Below are 17,757 nucleotides of genomic sequence, written 5' to 3' on the forward strand. Positions count from 1 at the left end.
AACTGTCTAATAGTCTCTTCAGAGTGAAAAGGCAGTTCGGACAGAGAATTAGTAAAATGTGAATACTCAGGTTAAAAAAAAAAAAAAGATGCGAGAAAGTGGGAGTCACATCCACCCTATCATCTTTTGCTTTAAGTACCTCTTGTGTTTTTCATTTTTCATTAGCCTTTTATAATGGATCTTTCAATGGAGTTATTTTGGGATCCTGAAGACTTTTGGAAGCATACCAATTAAAGGAGGCATCCTTTCTGTTTGTTCCATTTGGGATCCCCTGCTGTCAAGTGCGTTTCTTAAATAAGCCCACATCCTAGGCCCTGTCCAGTTTTTAGGTTGGACCTAGTCCACCTGTGGCTGGTAACCACCAGCAGTTCCCTATAGTGAATCTGGGGGTCGGGGCAAGGATTGCACTAGCAGAATCCAAAAATGGGGACTGATTCCAAACACATTAGGAGTTGCAGCCGCCAACAGCAGTACTCAGTGTGGAATCTAGGGATAGAACCAAGGGCTCTAAAGGGAACTATTGGAAGCCAATGAGATCTGGAGCTGGACGCACAGTGAGTGGAGCTCAGAACCAAGAGGAGCTTACCCATAGGCCTCAGAGAGGGTGAGAAAGAGAACACAAAGTGTTTGCAGCTGCCACACCCGTGTTCTTGTTGTCCACAAAGCTGCTAGGAGTAATGAAGGAGAGTCAGAAGAAACGCAGGCAGGACTAGGGGCCCCTGTCCTAAGAGGAAAGTTCCCTTGCAAAGGAAAAAGACCTCATCCTGTTATTCTCAACTTCACTCAGTGTCCTAGCTTTAGGTCTTCCTACTGGGGGAGGGCTTATGACTTGTGACCAAAAGGAAGGGAATGGCCTTGGAATGGCCTTGAGCATCCTAACCCAGGCCCCCGGGGCTAGCTCAACAGTCAGTGGGATATTTATTTAAACAAACAGCTTGGTCTGGTGGCTTGTAGCTGGCCGGCATGCCTTAGGGCAGTAGTAGCCATGAATTCTGGATTCCAGAGGCTAGGAAACCTTTGGAAGGAGCCTTCCACCCTTTCCCTTGTGAACAACTCTGATCAGTAGAGGAGCTCATGGACAGAAACCTGACTGGGTGACAGGTGCATGGGGAGTGGGTTGTCAATCAGATTAAAAGAGCCCATACCAAAGAGCCTATAGAAGCTCCTAGATTTGAATGCCAAATCAGCAGTCCTCTCAGGTCCCCTCCCTCTTTGGGAGCTTTGTACTATCACTCAATAAACTTTGCTGCCCACCGCTCTTCATCTGGTCTCCCTCTTCATTCTTCAAAGCAGTGTGATCAAGAGCCACAGGTGCTACATGGAAAGAAATCCCACAGCAGAAGTCTCTGGCAGTTCTATGACTGCCACTAAATCTGTTAAAGAATAAAAATCTGACCAGGAATATTCAAAGATCTAATTGGTTTCACTCAAAGATTCATAAATCGGGTAGCATCTCAAAAACAAAATAGAAGAGGCTCCCAAGAGCTATACAGAATGGAGGGCTCCTGTAAGCAGAAATTGGGGGAGGGGTGGGGACAAGGAAATTATTAGCAAAAGAAGAGAAAGGGTAGTTTCAAGCGTGGTCACTGGCTCAGGGGGTGTGGCAGGAGGTTTATCATACAGACGACCTCACTAAGGCTAATCAGGAAATTCCAGATTGATAGGTTTAAAATTCCACTCCTAGAAGAGGCTGAAATTACAGTTAGGTTAGGTATTAAGTCTTGGTGGGGACTTAACATAAGTGACACTATTTTGGGCCTATTCTTAATATCACCATTTTAGAAGTGTCCCTGAACACAAATGATCTTGCTTGCTTTCTTTCTTTCTTTTTTTTTTTTTTTTTTTTTGTGAAATGGGAAACACTCAAGTAGACAAAGGTGTCTTTTTCTGAGCACATCCTGTTCTGTTTAAAGTTTTTATTTATTTATTCATGAGAGACACAGAGTGAGAGGCAGAGACACAGGCAGAGGAAGAAGCAGGCTTCCTCTGGGGAGCCTGATGCAGGACTTGATCCCAGGATCCCGGGATCATGCCCTGAGCCAAAGGCATGAGCTCAACCGCTTAAGCCACCCAGGCACCCCTGCAAATGATCTAAGAATACAACTCTGAAGAATAAACAGGTTTAGCCCAGATGGAAAATAAGAGAGGCTTTCAGTGGGAAAGAGATGGCTGGAAGACTGGGATGGAAATAAACCAGTGTGTCTGGGGTAGGAGGGGGTTTTGTTGTGTAGAGAGGGGGGTAAATGATGGAGGTTTTGGGAGACTTGAATACCAAGCATAGATGACCACAGTTGACTCTCTGTGCTCCTGTTATTATAAAGCTGGAGGTAATAATAAAACGGTTTCTAGGAAAGTATATCTGACAGTTTTGTAGAATATCTGAAGGGGATAGAGGAGGCGTTTTACTGGAAAGATCAATTTATTGGTTGATAAAACGTAGGGAATGGAAACAGCATGGAGAGTCATTGATGTCATGACTCAGCTTGATAATCAAGATTCAGCCTGGGTGACAGATGGAATTGTGGCTCCATTAAAAAACAAAAACAAAACTGAGAGTGGGAACCAGGTGAGAGGGGAGCCTGAACAAGATCTGGGAGCCTGGGAAGCCAGGATTAAGTTCCAGGGAGGTGGCACAGCCTGGACAGGTTACATGTGCAAGAAGAGTAGGGCAGATTTGAGAACAAAGTCATACTGTATTCAATTACGTTTACACTCCAACTGGCAATATTTTTCTTAATCAGAACAAAATAATAGACTGGATTTTTCGGGCCTCCAAATGAATCTCTACTGCTCCTGCCTTTTGGAATCCACATGCTAGAAAGGCAACATAAAAAAAAAAAAAAATGACTCACCTCCAGATTTTTAAACTACAAAAGAGTCAACCATGACCACATATTTATAGAATATCTGTTCTAAAGTTTTATAAATGGTTTTAAGTTGCTTTGCTTTTATTATAGTTTTTATTTTGTTATTACCAAATAATCAAGTTTATATAATTTAGAAAGTTAGAAATTATAGGTTAGTAAAAAGAAGAGGTTGCTAAAAACCCCAAGATCCACTGTTAACACCGTAGCATAGAATCTTCCAGCTTTAGTTTTATTTTTATTAGGTTATAATTAACACATAATGTTATACTAGTTTCAAGTGTATAATGTAATTATTCATCAATTCAGTATGTTACTCAGTGCTCATCATGATAAGCATACTTTTAATCCCCTTTACTCTTTCACCTGTCCCCTTACCTACCTCCCTTCTAGCCAACCAGCAGTTCTCTGTATTTAAGAGTCTGGGTTTTTATTTGTTTGTTTGTCTCCTTTTTTCATTGTTCATTTGTTTTGTGTCTTAAATTCCACATACGAGTGAAATCATCTGGTATTTGTCTTTCTCTAAAGACTTATTTCACTTAGCATTATACCCTCTAGGTTTATCCATGTTGTTGCAAATGGCAAGATCTTTCTACATTCTTTTTTTTATAGCTGAGTAATATTCCACTGTATATATACCACATCGCCTTTATCCACTCATTTCTTGATAAAACACTTGGGTTGCTTCCATATCTTGGCTCTTGTAAATAATGCTGCGATAAACCTAGGGATGCATACATCTTAGCGAATTCGTGTTTTTGTTTTCTTTGGGTAAATACTCAGTAGTGAAATTATTGGATCATCTGATAATTCTGTTTTTAATTTCTCGAGGAAATTCCATACTGTTTTCCATGGCGGCTATACCGATTTGCATTCCCACCAACGCTGCACGAGGGTTGCTTTCCCACCGCATCCTTGCCAAGATTTATTTCTTGTCTTTTTGATTGTAGCTGTTCTTACTGATGATACCTTCATTGGGGTTTTGACTTGCATTTCCCTGATGATTAGTGATGCTGAGGATCTTTTCATGTGTCTGTTGGCCATCTGTATGTATGGCTTTCTTGGAAAAATGTCTGTTTAGGTCATCCACTCATTTTTTAGTCAGGTTATTTGTTCTTTTGATGCTGAGTTATATAGGACTTCATATATTTTGAGTTCCAGTCCCTCATCAGATAGATCATTTGCAAATATCTTCTCTTGTTCAGTAGGTTGTTTACTTTTGTTGATGGTTATTTTTGTGTCGTCCCAATTGTTTACTTTTGCTTTTGTTTCAGGAGAAGACTTACCTAGAAAAATGTTTTTATGCCTGATATCAAAGAAATGACTGCCTATATTTTCTTCTGGGAGTTTTATGGTTTCAGGTCTCATATTTAGGTCTTTAATCCATTTTGAGTTTAGTTTTGTGTGTAATATAAGAAAGTGGTTCAGTTTCATTCCTATGCATGTAGCTTTCCACTTTTTCCAGCACCATTTTTGAAGACACTGTCTTTTACCCATTAGATATTCTTACCTCCTTTGTCATAGATTACTTGACCATGTAAGTGTGGATTTATTTCTGGGCTCTCTCTGCTGTTCCAAAGACCTATGTGTCTATTTTTGTGCCAGTTCTATACTGACTTATTATAGCTACAGAGTGTATCTTGAAATCTGGGATTGAGATATCTCCAGCTTTGTTCTTGTTTCTCAAGATTGCTTTGGGTATTTGGGGTCTTTTATGGTTCTATATGAATTTGAGGATTATTTGTTCTAGTTCTATGAAAAATGCTATTGTTATTCTGATAGGGATTACATTAAATCTGTAGATTGCTTTGGGTAATATGGACATTAAAAAAATATTTATTTACTCATGAGACACACAGAGAGAGAGAGAGAGAGAGAGAGAGAGAGAGAGGCAGAGACACAGGCAGAGGGAGAAGCAGGCTCCATGCAGGGAGCCCGACGTGGAACTCCATCCCGGGTCTCCAGGATCACACCCTGGGCCGAAGGTGGCGCTAAACTGCTGAGCCACCCATGCTGCCCTAATATTAGGGCAATATTAATTCTTTTATTTTAACAATATTAATTCTTTCAATTCATGAGCATGGACTATCTTGCCATTTGTCCCATCTTCAATTTTTTTCATCAGTGTTCTATAATTTTGGAAATACAGGTCTCTCACCTTCTTGGTTACGTTTATTCCTAAGTATTTTATTATTTTTGGTGCAATTGTAAATGGGATTATTTTCTTAATTTCTCTTTCTGCAGATTTATTACTAGTTTAGAGAAATGCAACAGATTTCTGTATATTAATTTTCTATCCTGTGGCTTTACTGACTTTATCAATTCTTGTAGGTATTTTTGTGGAATCTTTAGGGTTTTCTTTTTCTTTTTTAAGATTTTATTTATTTATTCATGCAAGACACACACAGAGAGAGAGGCAGAGACACAGGCAGAGGGAGAAGCAGGGTCCATGCAGGGAGCCTGACGTGGGACTTGATCCCAGGTTCCCAGGATCACACCCTGGGCTGAAGATGGCACTAAACCGCTGAGCCATCGGAGCTGCCCTCTTTAGGGTTTTCAATATATAAGTCATGTCATCTGCAAATAGTGAAAATTTTACTTCTCCCTTACCAATTTTGATGCTTTTTATTTTTTCATCTGATTGCTATAGCTAGCATTTCTAGTACCATGATGAATAAAAGTGATAAGAATGGGCATCCAGCTCTTGTTCCTGATCTTATGGGAAAAGATCTCAGTTTTCACCACTGTGATGTTAGCTGTGTGTTTATTATATATGGCCTTTATTATGTTGAGATACGTTCCCTCCAAACCTACCTTGTTGAGAGTTTTATCATGAATGGATGTTGTACTTTTTCAAATGCTTTTTCTGACTCTATTGAGATGGTCAAATTTTTTATCCTTTCTTGTGTTGATGTGATGTGTCAGGTTGATTGATTTGCATATATTGAACCATCTTTGCATCCTAGAAATAAATCCCATTTGATGGTGAATGATCTTTTAAGTATATTGTTGGATTTGGTTTGCTCATATTTTGTTGAGGATTTTTACATTGATTCATCAGAGATATTGGTATTTGGTTTCCTTTTTTGGTAGTGATTGCCTGGTTTGGGTATCAGGGTAATGCTGGCCTTATAGAATGAATTTGGAAGCTTTCCTTCCTCTTGTGTTTTTTGAAATAATTTGAGAAGAATATGTATGGTTTCTTTAAATGTTAGGTAGAATTCAGCTGTGAAGATCTCTGGTCCTGGATTTGTGTTTGTTGGGAGTTTTTTGATTACTGATTCAATTTCATTGCTGGTAATTGGTCTGTTCAAATTCTCTATTTCTTTCTGATTCAGTTTTGGAAAGTTATATGCTTCTAAGAATTTATCCGTTTTTTTCTAGGGTGTCCAATTTGTCGGCATGTAATTTTTCATAATATTTTTTTATAATCTTTTGTGTGTCTGATGTGTTGGTTGTTACTTCTCTTTCATCTCTGATTTTGAGTTCTCTCTCTTTTTTTCTTAATGAGTCTGGCTGAAGACTTATTACTTTTGTTGATCCTTTCAAAAAACCATCTCCTAATTTCATTGTTCTGTTGTATTGTTTTTTAGTCTTTATTTCATTTGTTTCTGCTGTCATCTTTTATTTACTTCTTCCTACTGACTTTGCACTTTGTTCTTTTTCTATCCCTGTTAGATATAAGGTTCCAGTTTTATTTTTATATATAAAATAATTGTATCAAAATGTACAAACTGTTTTATGATTAGTTTTTTCCCTAACATATCATGCATACTTTTCTGTGTTATGCCTATAATGCCATACTATGTTTAACTAAATCCCTATTGTTAGAATTTCAGATTATTTCTCACTTTTCCTATCTGAGTCATTGCTGCAGTAAACATATAGGTAGCTATGATTTATTCCTACAGATGGAATTGCTGTATCATTCTTTTAAGGTATATTTGAATTTGGCTTCCTGATACTTGAGAATTTTTGCATCTGTGTTCATCAGGTATATTGGCCTATAATTTTCTTTTTTTAATAATATCTTTGTCTGGTTTAGTTTTTACGATAATGCTGGACTTGTAGAATGAATTTGGAAGCATTCCTTCTCTTTCATTTTTTGGACTAGTTTGAGAAGTATGCTGCTAACTCTTCTTTAAATGTTTAGCAGAATTCACCTCTGGAGCTGTCTGGTCTTGGACTTTGTTGGGAGGTTTTGTTTACAATCTTATTACTAATAATCATTCTGTGCAGGTATTTTATTTCTTTCTGATTTTAGTCTTGGAAGACTGCATATTTCCAGGAATTAATTTTTTTCTTCTGGACTCTTCAAGCTGCTGGTGTATAATTGTTCATAGCAGCATCTCTTACTCCTTTGTATTTCTGTAGTATCAGTTGTAACCTCTCCTTCATTTCTGATTTTTTTGGAGCCCTTTCTCTTTTTTCTCCTGATGAGTCTGGCTAAAGCTTTATCAATTTTGTTTCTTTTTTTCCCAAGAAACAGCTCTTGGTTTCATTGATCTTTTCACTTTTTTATAGTACATATTTTATTTATTTTTGTTCTCCTTTTATTATTTTCTTCCTTATACTACTTTGGTTTTGTTTGTTATGCTTCTTCTAGTTACTTTAAATGTATGGTTAGATTGTTTATTTTCTATCTTATTTCTTTAGGTGGTCTCTGTCACTATATACTGCTCCCTCCAATTATGGAGCATTGTGATTCCGTTTTAATTTTTCTCAAGGTATTATAAAATTTCCTCTTGATTTCTTCATTGATCCAGATTATTTAGTAGCATGTTATTTAGCCTCATTTGTGTTTTTTCCTGTTTTATTCTTGTGAAATTTTCTAGTTTCAGATTGTTGTGATTAGAAAAGACCAACTGCTTGATAGGATTTATTGAGACTTGTTTTGTTACATAACATGTTACCTAATTTGGAGACTGTTCCTTGTGCACTTTAAAAAATGTGCATTCTGATGTTTTTTGATGAAATATTCTGTGTATATCTACAAGGTTTATGTAGTCTAATGTTTCATTTAAGGCCACTGTTTATTTTTATTTTATTTTTTATTAGAGAGAGAGTGCAAGCAGCGGGGAGCAACAAGCAGAGGGAGAGGGAGAGAGAGAAGCAGACTTCCCACTGACCAGGGACTCAGTGTGTTATGGGGTTCGATCCCAAGACCTTGGGATCATGACCTGAGCTGAAGGCAGACACTTCACTAAGCCATCCACTCTTTCCTTATTGATGTTCTGTCTGGATAATCTATCCATTGATGTAAATGGAATGTTAAAAGTCACTTAATGTCATTGTATTACTCTCAATTTCTCCCTTTATGACTGCTATTATTTACTTTTTATGTTCAGGTGCTCCAATGTTGAGTGCATAGATATTTATAATCATTATATCCCCTTGGAGTGATCCATTTATCATTATATAATGCCCTTTTATGTCTCTTGTTATAGTCTTTGTTTTAAAGTCTGATATAAATATTGCTATGTCAGCTTTCTTTTCATTTCCATTTTTATGGGATGTCTTTTTAAAAATCTTTTCATTTTCAGTCTAAATGTGCTTTTAAGTCTGAAGTGAGTCTCTTGTAGGCAGCACATAAAGGAATCTTATTTTTTTTTTTTTACCCATTCATTCACTATATGCCTAAAAAAGATTTTGCCTATTTATTCATGATAGACACAGAGAGGCAGAGACATAGGCAGAGAGAGAAGCAGGCTTCCGGCAGGGAGCCTGATGCAGAACTCGATCCCAGGACCCCAGGATCACTACCTGAGCCAAAGGCAGATGCTCAAACACTGAGCCACCCAGGTGCCCCTCACTGTATATGTTTTGACTGAATCATTTAGTACAGTAACATTTAAAGTAATTCTTGATAGGTATGTTTTTATTGCTATTTTTTTTTCTGGTTGTTTTTTAGTTCTCTGTTACTTTTTTTCTTGGTATCTTCCCTTTGTGTTTTTTTTATCATGAAATTTGTATATAACAACCTATGTGTATAATAGCCTATTTTAAGTTGATGGTCACTGAAGTTTGAATGCATTCTAAAAGCATTAAATTTTATTCTCCCTTGCCATGTTTTATGTTTTTGACATCATATCTTACGTATTTTTATTTTGTATACTCCTTAACTAATTATTGTAGGTATAGTTGATTTTACTACTTGTGTCTTTTAACCCTCATACTAGCTCTATAAATGGTTGATCCAGTAGCTTTACGTATACATTTACTTTTATCATTGATATTTTTTTCATTCTCCAGTGAATCCTTTTAACATTTCTTGTAAAGTCTATTTAGTGGTAATGAACTCCTCTAACTTTTCTTGGTCTGGGAAACTCTTTACTTCTCCAATTTCAAATTATAACCTGGGTGGAAAGAGTATTCTTGATTGCAAACTTTTTCTTTGGCATTCTGAATATGTCATTTTCTTCTGGCCTGCAAAGTTCCTACTGAAAAATCAGCTGATGTATATAACTTGTATGTAACTAGTTGCTTATTTGTTGCTGCTTTTAAGATTTTCTCTTTAATTTTTTTTATAGCTTAGTTATAATGTGTCTTGGTGTGGACCTTATTAGGTTCGTCCTATTTGGTGCTTTTTCACTTCCTGGACCTGGATGTTTAGTTCCTTTCCCAGGTTAGGGAAGTTTTCAGCTATTATTTCTTTACATAAGTTTTCTATCCTTTTCTCTTTCTCTTTTCCTGGGATCCCTATAATGTGAATTTTATGCTTAACATTGTCTAGAGGTCTTTTAAACCATCTTTATTAAAACAATTTTTTTCTGTTCCACTTGGATGACTTCCACTGCTCTGTCTTCCACATTACTGATTTGTTCTTCTGCATCCTCTAATCTCGTGTTGATTCTCTCTAATGTATTTTTTTTAAAATACTGATGAGTTCTTTTTAATATTTCTCTGTGTTGAAGTTCTCACTGTGTTCATCCATTATTTTTCTGGGTTCAGTGAACACCTTCACTTAACCACCTGAGCCACCCAGGTACCCCAGTGAACACCTTCATAACTATTACTTTGAACTCTTTATTAGGTAGATTGCTTATCTCTCTTTCATTTAGTTCTTTTTTTTTTCTGAGGTTTTGTCATATTCCTCTGTCTCCTCATTTTGTCTGACTCTTTGTGTTTGTTTCTATTTATTAGGTAGATAAGTCTTGAAGGAATGGCCTTATGTAGTAGGTGTCCTCTGGGGCCCAGAAAAGCAATCCTCCCAGGGTCAGCAGAACCAGGCACTCCAGGGGTGTCCCCTGGGTGATCCATATACACCTTCTTGTGGCTGGGCAATAGGTGCTGCAGGGCTGGAGAGTAGGGATGGCCTCTGGTTCAGCTAGCTGTGAGGACCAGTTGTGATTTGTGGTAGTGCTGGTGTATGTGGTTGTGCTGGAATATGTGGCAGGCTCCCCCTTCTCAGGATGTGATTCATTTGAGGGATAACCATCCATACCACAGTTGCCCACCAAGTATGGCAGTTGAACTGGGGAGTACCAGCCCTAGCCAAGACCACCTCCTGGGTGTGGCAGAGTGGCAGCCACTTTGGTGGGGCATCTGCTGGTCAGATGGGTCCACAGGAGAATTGTGGAGGTGGGGTGAATGGTGCTAGCAAGGTAGAGAGCATGTGTCAGAAATGGCACCCATCAGTGTTGGGCCCCCCTGCCCCAGGTAGATAGAAGAAGAGCAAAATAAAATGATACCTGCCAGCACTTTCCTTCCTAGATGAAGTTCCAAGGGATCCCTGCCCCTCCAGCCCTCACAAAAATTAGTCAGTAAATCTCTCTGACATATGACTCAGACACTTTTTAAAAAGATATATATATTTGAGAGAGAGAAAGAGAAAGTACAAGCTAGGGAAGCAGCAGAAGGAGAGGAAAAAGCAGGCTCCCCACTGGGCATGGAGCTCGACATTGGAATCAATCCCAGGACCCCAGGATCATGACCTGAGCTGAAGGCAGATGCTTGATTGACTGAACCACCCAGGTGCCCTTCCCCACCCCACCCTCCAAGCACTTTTCAAACTCCTGCCTCTGTGCTAGGTCTTAGTGGGAGTAATTTGTGTGCAAGCCCTTTAAAAGTGGAGTTTTGGTTTTCTATAGTCTCTGGCTTTCTTGGAGTTACACCTTGCTGGTTTTCAAAGCAAGACATTATTGGGGCTCATCTTCCTATTTTAGGTCCCCAGGGCTGGGGTTCCTGATGTGGGGCTTGAAGCTCTCACTCCTCAGGGAGTACCTCCTCATTGTTCCAGGGTTGTGTGTCCTGACTAGACCATGTCTTTGACCCTTCTCCCTATCTCAGTGTGGCTTTTTCTTTATATCTATAGTTGCTTTATATCTAGTGTTGCTTTTTCTTATATCTATAAAGCTGCTCTGCTAGCCTTCAAGGTGTTTCCAGAGATAAGTTGTTCTATATGTAATTATAGTTTTGTTGTGTTCTGGGAGGAGGTGAGCTCAGGGTCCTTCTATTACTTCTTTTTTTAAAAATATAGAAGAATCTGGCATAAGTCATTATAGTAGAAAAATCCTGAGTCCCATTCACATACATGAACATAACCTGTTGTTGGAATAGAAATATGGTAGTTATATTGCAAGAGTTTTGAGTAGGTCCTTGAATAGTCCTCAAACATACAGTGGGAAGAATAGAGGGAAGGAGGTAGGGGAGAGAAAGGGGGCAGTGAGGGAGAGAAGGGCAGAGAGACAGGGAAGGGAGGGAGAGAGGGAAGGAAGGAAAGAAAGAAGGAGGGAAGGATGTTTCAGCTTAGTTTCTGATATTGAAACTATATTCACTTAGTTCCTCATTTTGCATATTTGGTTCTCTACTAGTTTCTCATACATATTTCTTTTCATCATTTTTTTAAAATCATAAACTGTGAAACTTTGGTATGTTTTACCAGCTGTCTGTTTCCCAGGGTTGTACTTTGTTGATATGGCTCCATTCCCAGAGTATCGTGGAACAATTATTTTCTGACACATTCTTAAAAAGAAGCTTAAACACAAGCCCTGTACAAACACTTGAAATATGAACAAGCAAATATACATGAATCTTTATCTCCTTTGATACTTGGCATAGTTCCTTGCATGTGGTAGAAGATAAATAATTAATTTTTTGAAGTGAATGTTGAACGAGGATGATTCTGGATTGCATCTTTCCCCCTTACTCCTTATGCTTCTGTTTCATGTCAATAGAGGCAACACAGTCTCCATTGCAAAATATCTGGGCTCATATAGTTGAGTGGCCCTGGGAACGTTATTCAAACTAACCTTCTAATTCTTCTTCTGTGGTTCTAACACTTAACTCGGGAAAGCTACCTAGCCTCTTTGGCCTCAATTTGCTCACCTATAACTTGGGGCAGATAATAGCACCTACTTCACAAAGCTTTTATGAGGATGAAATTAGTCAAAATCTATAAAATGCTTAAACCAGGGCTTAACACTACTAAGCACTACCTATGTATTATTATTAGTTTGATCATCTCCATCTCATGGGATTGAGAAAAAGTAATGTGTGCCTTAGGTACTGTCCATTATACAGTAGATTTTTTTTTTAGATTTTATTTATTTATTCATGAGAGACAGAGGCAGAGACAGGCAGAGGGAGAAGCAGGCTTCCCTCAGGGAGTCCGATATGGGACTCATCCTAGGACCCTGGGATCATGACCTGAGCTGAAGGTGGGTGCTCAACCACTGAGCCACCCATTCATCCCTATACAGTAGATATTTAATGACTAGTTGTTTTCCTGCTCTTGTTCCCTTCAATTACTCACTGAACTGTTAATTGGCCATTTAAATAGAAAATAGGATAGAATATTACTCAGGTAATTTAATCAGATCTTTTATGTTTTTGTTTGAGGTGTGTGTCCATATTCAATAGGATTTGCAAGCTAGTTAGAGGCACCATCCCTCAGTCAAAATTCCTTTAGGTTGCTTCATTTCAGTATGATAGAAACCCATGCCCTTTTCATTTACAAACATTTTAAGCTGAGTCTTCATAACACTAAGATTAGAAGCTCTACTGTTCCCACTTTGAAAACAGTGGACAGGATACTTCTCTAAGTTTCAATGTCCTCATCAGTAAAAGAGGAAAAATAACGCCTCCATCCTAATTGGTCATGAGAACTAAAGGACCATAATAATTAGCAATATCCAAAATATATTAAGCTCTTACTCTGTGTCAGGCACTGTTCTAAGTCCTGAACTTATTCAAAGGGCTTAGTGCAATGTCCCACACTCCTAAATGTTATCTATTGTTAATTCAAGTCTGAAGAAGTAGGTGTGGTCAGCCTGTGAAAGGCAGGAGCTCTAGCTAAGGAGTCTGAAGGTACTGGTGGAGCTAGGCTTTAAATCCCATCAATCTGGCTCCAGAGTCTATGATCTTAAGCCTCAGGTGACTGCTGCCTGTCACCATAGACCTCTGTCCACCTATGTTCCAGTCAACTATTTCTTTATCATACGAAAAAGTACCTTTTGTTTCTTTTCAGGGGATCTCCTTAACTTGGAATGCATGCCCTCCTACTCTATATGTTGAAATCTTTCTTTTCTCTCAAGACTTTCTCAGCCCAGAAGCTTTTCCTGGTTTCCCTTCTTGGACTTCCATGGCATTTTGTATATGGGAAACTTGAAAGGAAGAAGCTATTTAGATAACATTGTGTCCCTTACTGTCTACTTTGGAATCTCTCATTTAATTTGCACTCATTAAGTATTTATGGGACTGATAATTATTTTGTAATCCAGAGCTTACCTACTGCCCTTGGCTTATAGAGTCTTAGGGAAAGGTTAGAACATGGACCCCACCATCATTACCTGGTCACTGGCCAGGTGAGATCCACAGTGGTCCCTAACTTTGAGAGTTATCAACCTCCTTTTCTATCCCATGACATAGCCTTCTTACCCCTCCAGAAAAGAGTAGGCTGGGCAACATGCTAGAAGCTTCAAGCCTCTATTAATAGGAACAGACTGTTTGTAAAGGCCACATGTATACTCATGTGTGGATGCACATACACAGCCCTATATTTTATTTTTTATTTTATTAAAAGATTTTATTTATTTGAGAGAGAGAGCAGGGGGAGGGGCAGAGGGAGAAGCAGACTCTCCACCAGCAGGGTGCCCAACACAAGGCTCAATCCCAGGACCCGGAGATATGACCTGAGCCAAAGACAGATGCTGGGTGACTGAGTCAACCAGGTACCCCCACAGTCCTAAATATTAAATACCCTTAAATTTTATTATTTTTTTTATTTTTTTTTTAAATTTTTTTTTTTATTTATTTATGATAGGCACACAGTGAGAGAGAGAGAGGCAGAGACACAGGCAGAGGGAGAAGCAGGCTCCATGCACCGGGAGCCCGATGTGGGATTCGATCCCGGGTCTCCAGGATCGCGCCCTGGGCCAAGGCAGGCGCCAAACCACTGCGCCACCCAGGGATCCCCCTGCCCTTAAATTTTAAATACTCTTTGAAACTTGGACTTGCCCATCACTGAGCTCATTGGGCCAGGTCTGGAAGAGAAAGACCTAGCAGAGGTGTGCTGGGATGTTCAGAGCTGCCTCTAATTAGTGCAAATTCTGTTTATCTTAAATATAATTTGGGGGGATACTTTGTCATGGCACCTCTTTTTCTCCACTCAAACTTTACACCATCCACTGTTCCATTCCTGGGGATTTGTTAAATGGTTATAAGAGAAGGGGAAAGTCTTTATATGAAGTGTCTCCCAGTTCTTTGCAGGGCTCTGTGAATTCTAGTCTCCATTTCAGTGTGCAGACTCTGTCCCCAGAGTCCTTAGGTCATAGTCCACCCCTTTGGGTAGCCTCCTGCTTGGACTATGTGAGACCATTAAAAGAAATGGACATTTTAAATCCAGGCATTTAAACTGTAATCCTGCTAAATAATTTGTTTCCTGTTTTATATTGTTTGCATACAAGAGGGGGTGGAAAAATCCAGAAATGTTTTCCAGCGGATTTCCTTCCTTCCACCCCCAATCCTGCTAAAGATACAACATGTAGATTTCATGATGCTAGGGTTATTCCCAAGTGCTAAATTTTTATGTGCCCAATTACTTTCCTAGTAGGAATGGCATCTTCTACTTTCTATCACTACAGTGCTAGCAAGTGTTGGGTCTGTAGAAGGTGCTCAACATTTATCAACAAAATACTGATTTTATACCCCAGTTCTGAGCTCTACAGGGAGTGTGGTCAGATATTTTGGTCCACCTAGGAAGATAACCACCTCTGTTTTCTCTCTACCTTTCCATTTTTTATCTGCTGAATGCCAGCACTATCCTCCCAAATGAAAATACCCTTTTGGTCATTGCCAGAAACTATCATTCTGCCAAATGAAGTGTGTGTGTGTGTGTGTGTGTGTGTGTGTGTGTGTGTTCATGAATCTCTCTTAAAGGCATATGAAGCTTTCAAGCATCCATCTTTCCTTTTTAAAAAAATTTTTTATTGGGATTCAATTTGCCAACATATAGCTCAAGCATCCATTTCTTGACCCTTATCCTTGAAGATACTTTCTTGCTTCTTCTCTCTTCTATCTACATTTCCTTTTCCTGTTGGGCCCCCATTTTGGCTGTAGATTTGTCCTCAATCTTCTATTTCTTTTCTATGTTTTCTCTTGTTGAGTTCATTCTTTTAGCTTCACTTTTTACTCTGGAGATGACTCCCCCAAATACAAATCTAGTACTGTTTCATCTTTTCTGTGTCCCGGCTTGTGTTTCCAACTGTCACATCAACTGATATCCACACTTCAGTGACCCAAATTCATCACAAATTCAAAATCTCCAGTGGCTGATCTATTATTTTGCCCCCTAATCTCCTTTCTCTTCTCAATGATTCCATCTCAGTTGGTTAAAACTCCATTCTTGCCGACACATAGAAATACAAATTAAGTGGTCATGACTAATATATCTCTTTCTTCCACCTCTTATACCTGGTCTGTCATAAATGTCTCCCAAGAAAAAATGCCTTGAATTTGCTTCCATTCCTCTGCCAACACCCAGACTGGCCCCAGCACTTCCCTTGCTGTTCATCACAGTGACAGGCTCTCAGTCCTACCTCCCCCTCTTCCTCCTGCCTCTCCCACGTGTGTTCTCCTCACTCTTGCCCTGGCTAATGTGGGCCACCACTTAACACCTCCAAATCTGAGGATCTCTGCTGCCTGTTCTCAAGCAGATGCCTGGTGACTCCCAACCCCCTCCCACCATCTCCTCTGTGATAATATATTAAATCCCCAAATCAGTATTGAGTGCCTTCCACCCACCAGGCACTCAGGCCATGGCATTGAGGTAAAATGAGCAGACCAGGTCCATCCCAGCCCTGCTGGTGCTGTAATTTCCTGAGCAAGTGAGCTCATTTCCCTGCCACTCCACCCCCGGCCTTTAAAAGGCCAGTTTGTCTCACCTCCTCCTCAAAGCTGCCTTCAGCCTCTTCAACCCACGGGGATGAATCCCTTTTCAGAATTCCTATTGTTCTTGTTGTGAATTCCCCTTTTGTCATTCCCTGATCCTTTCATGTATATTAGTCTTAACCCCTTGCCTGGATTGTAGTATCTTTGAGATCTACTCTTATTTGCTGTGCTAATTATCTCCAGTGTTGGGTGTGTATTATTTGTCATTGACTACATCTGGTAGTCACAATAGTTACTACTAGTCTGCAATTATATGTAATTAAGCTATAATCAGAACAATACAATGAACCTGGTGTGGCATGCAGTGCTTTATATGCATTTGCTTATCTAATGAGTGGCTATTCAGTACATACTTAATTGATTCAAGTTTTTTACTTAGTGTCCTCCAGTTGTGGGTCTCAAGAAAGTCACTTCTCTCTGAGGCTCAGTTTCTTCATCCAGTTTCTTCACCCAGCTCTCCAGTACTTTCTTTTTTCCATATATCACTGAATGGATGCCTTTTTTTTTTTTTTAAAGATTTTATTTATTTATTCATGAGAGATACAGAGAGAGAGAGAGAGAGAGGCAGAGACACAGGCAGAGGGAGAAGCAGGCTCCATGCAGGGAGCCTGATGTAGGACTCGATCCCGGGTCTCCAGGATCAGGCCCTGGGCTGAAGGCAGTGCTAAACCACTGAGCCACCCGGGCTGCCCAGGATGCCTTCTTTTTAAGAGTCTTTCCAGTTCTAACCCTGTGGTTCAATTCAATTTCAATGCCCTCATTTCTAGGGAATCTTTACAGTGTGCTCTGCACAGATTTATTGCTTAGGGAATATAAAGCAAATATGGCACAGTCCCAGCCCTCAGAAGTTTTTACCATCCATTGTAATAACAGGAAGCCATGGGTGTCTGAGGCACCCATGAGAGAGCAAGGGAGCTAATTACATCACTAGGAGAAATCCAGAGTTGATTCTAATTAAAAGCTTCCTGAAGGAGGAGAGATTTCCGTTCGGTTGAAAGGAGGCAGTTGATGGAGTGGGAGTACAGAGGCACCTCTTGGCAGAACTGGTGGGCAAAGCAGCCATTCAGTGGTGAACCAGAACAGGGCTGCATTTAGGACCAACCTGACGTTTTGTTGTGTGCTAAATTTAACATGGTGACCACACTGACGTTGCTGCAAAATACAAACAGGAGAATCTCAACTACATCACAAAAGCATATGGACCTCAGAGGGGTGAGCCATTTAGATATTTGAGATGCATCCTCAGATTAAAACCATTTCTTTTGGCATCCCTACATGCAGAGGCTCATAAGCCGCAGGGGAACATCTGTTCCATTGATGAAACATCTGGGCTCCTGTCACAATATCATATAATTAATTACCATTATGATCAGCTAATAAAAGTGTTCAATGTTAACATTTATGTCTCTCCTCATTTCAGAAGGAACTGAAGCAGTTTGCAAACATATTCACATGCAACAGGATAAAAATACAAGGGACAAAATGAAAAAAATTAAAGTAGAAA

General features: G+C 39.4%; 1 protein-coding gene across 1 annotated transcript in view; it reads left to right on the forward strand.

The window, feature by feature from the left end:
• PDGFRL (platelet derived growth factor receptor like) overlaps positions 1-17,757 on the forward strand; it is a 65,344-nt gene that overhangs the window by 36,219 nt on the left and 11,368 nt on the right. The gene's annotated exons all lie outside the window — the stretch shown is intronic.

This window comes from Canis lupus, chromosome 16 (assembly GCF_011100685.1).
Source record: "Canis lupus familiaris isolate Mischka breed German Shepherd chromosome 16, alternate assembly UU_Cfam_GSD_1.0, whole genome shotgun sequence".
Classification (NCBI taxonomy): domain Eukaryota; kingdom Metazoa; phylum Chordata; class Mammalia; order Carnivora; family Canidae; genus Canis; species Canis lupus.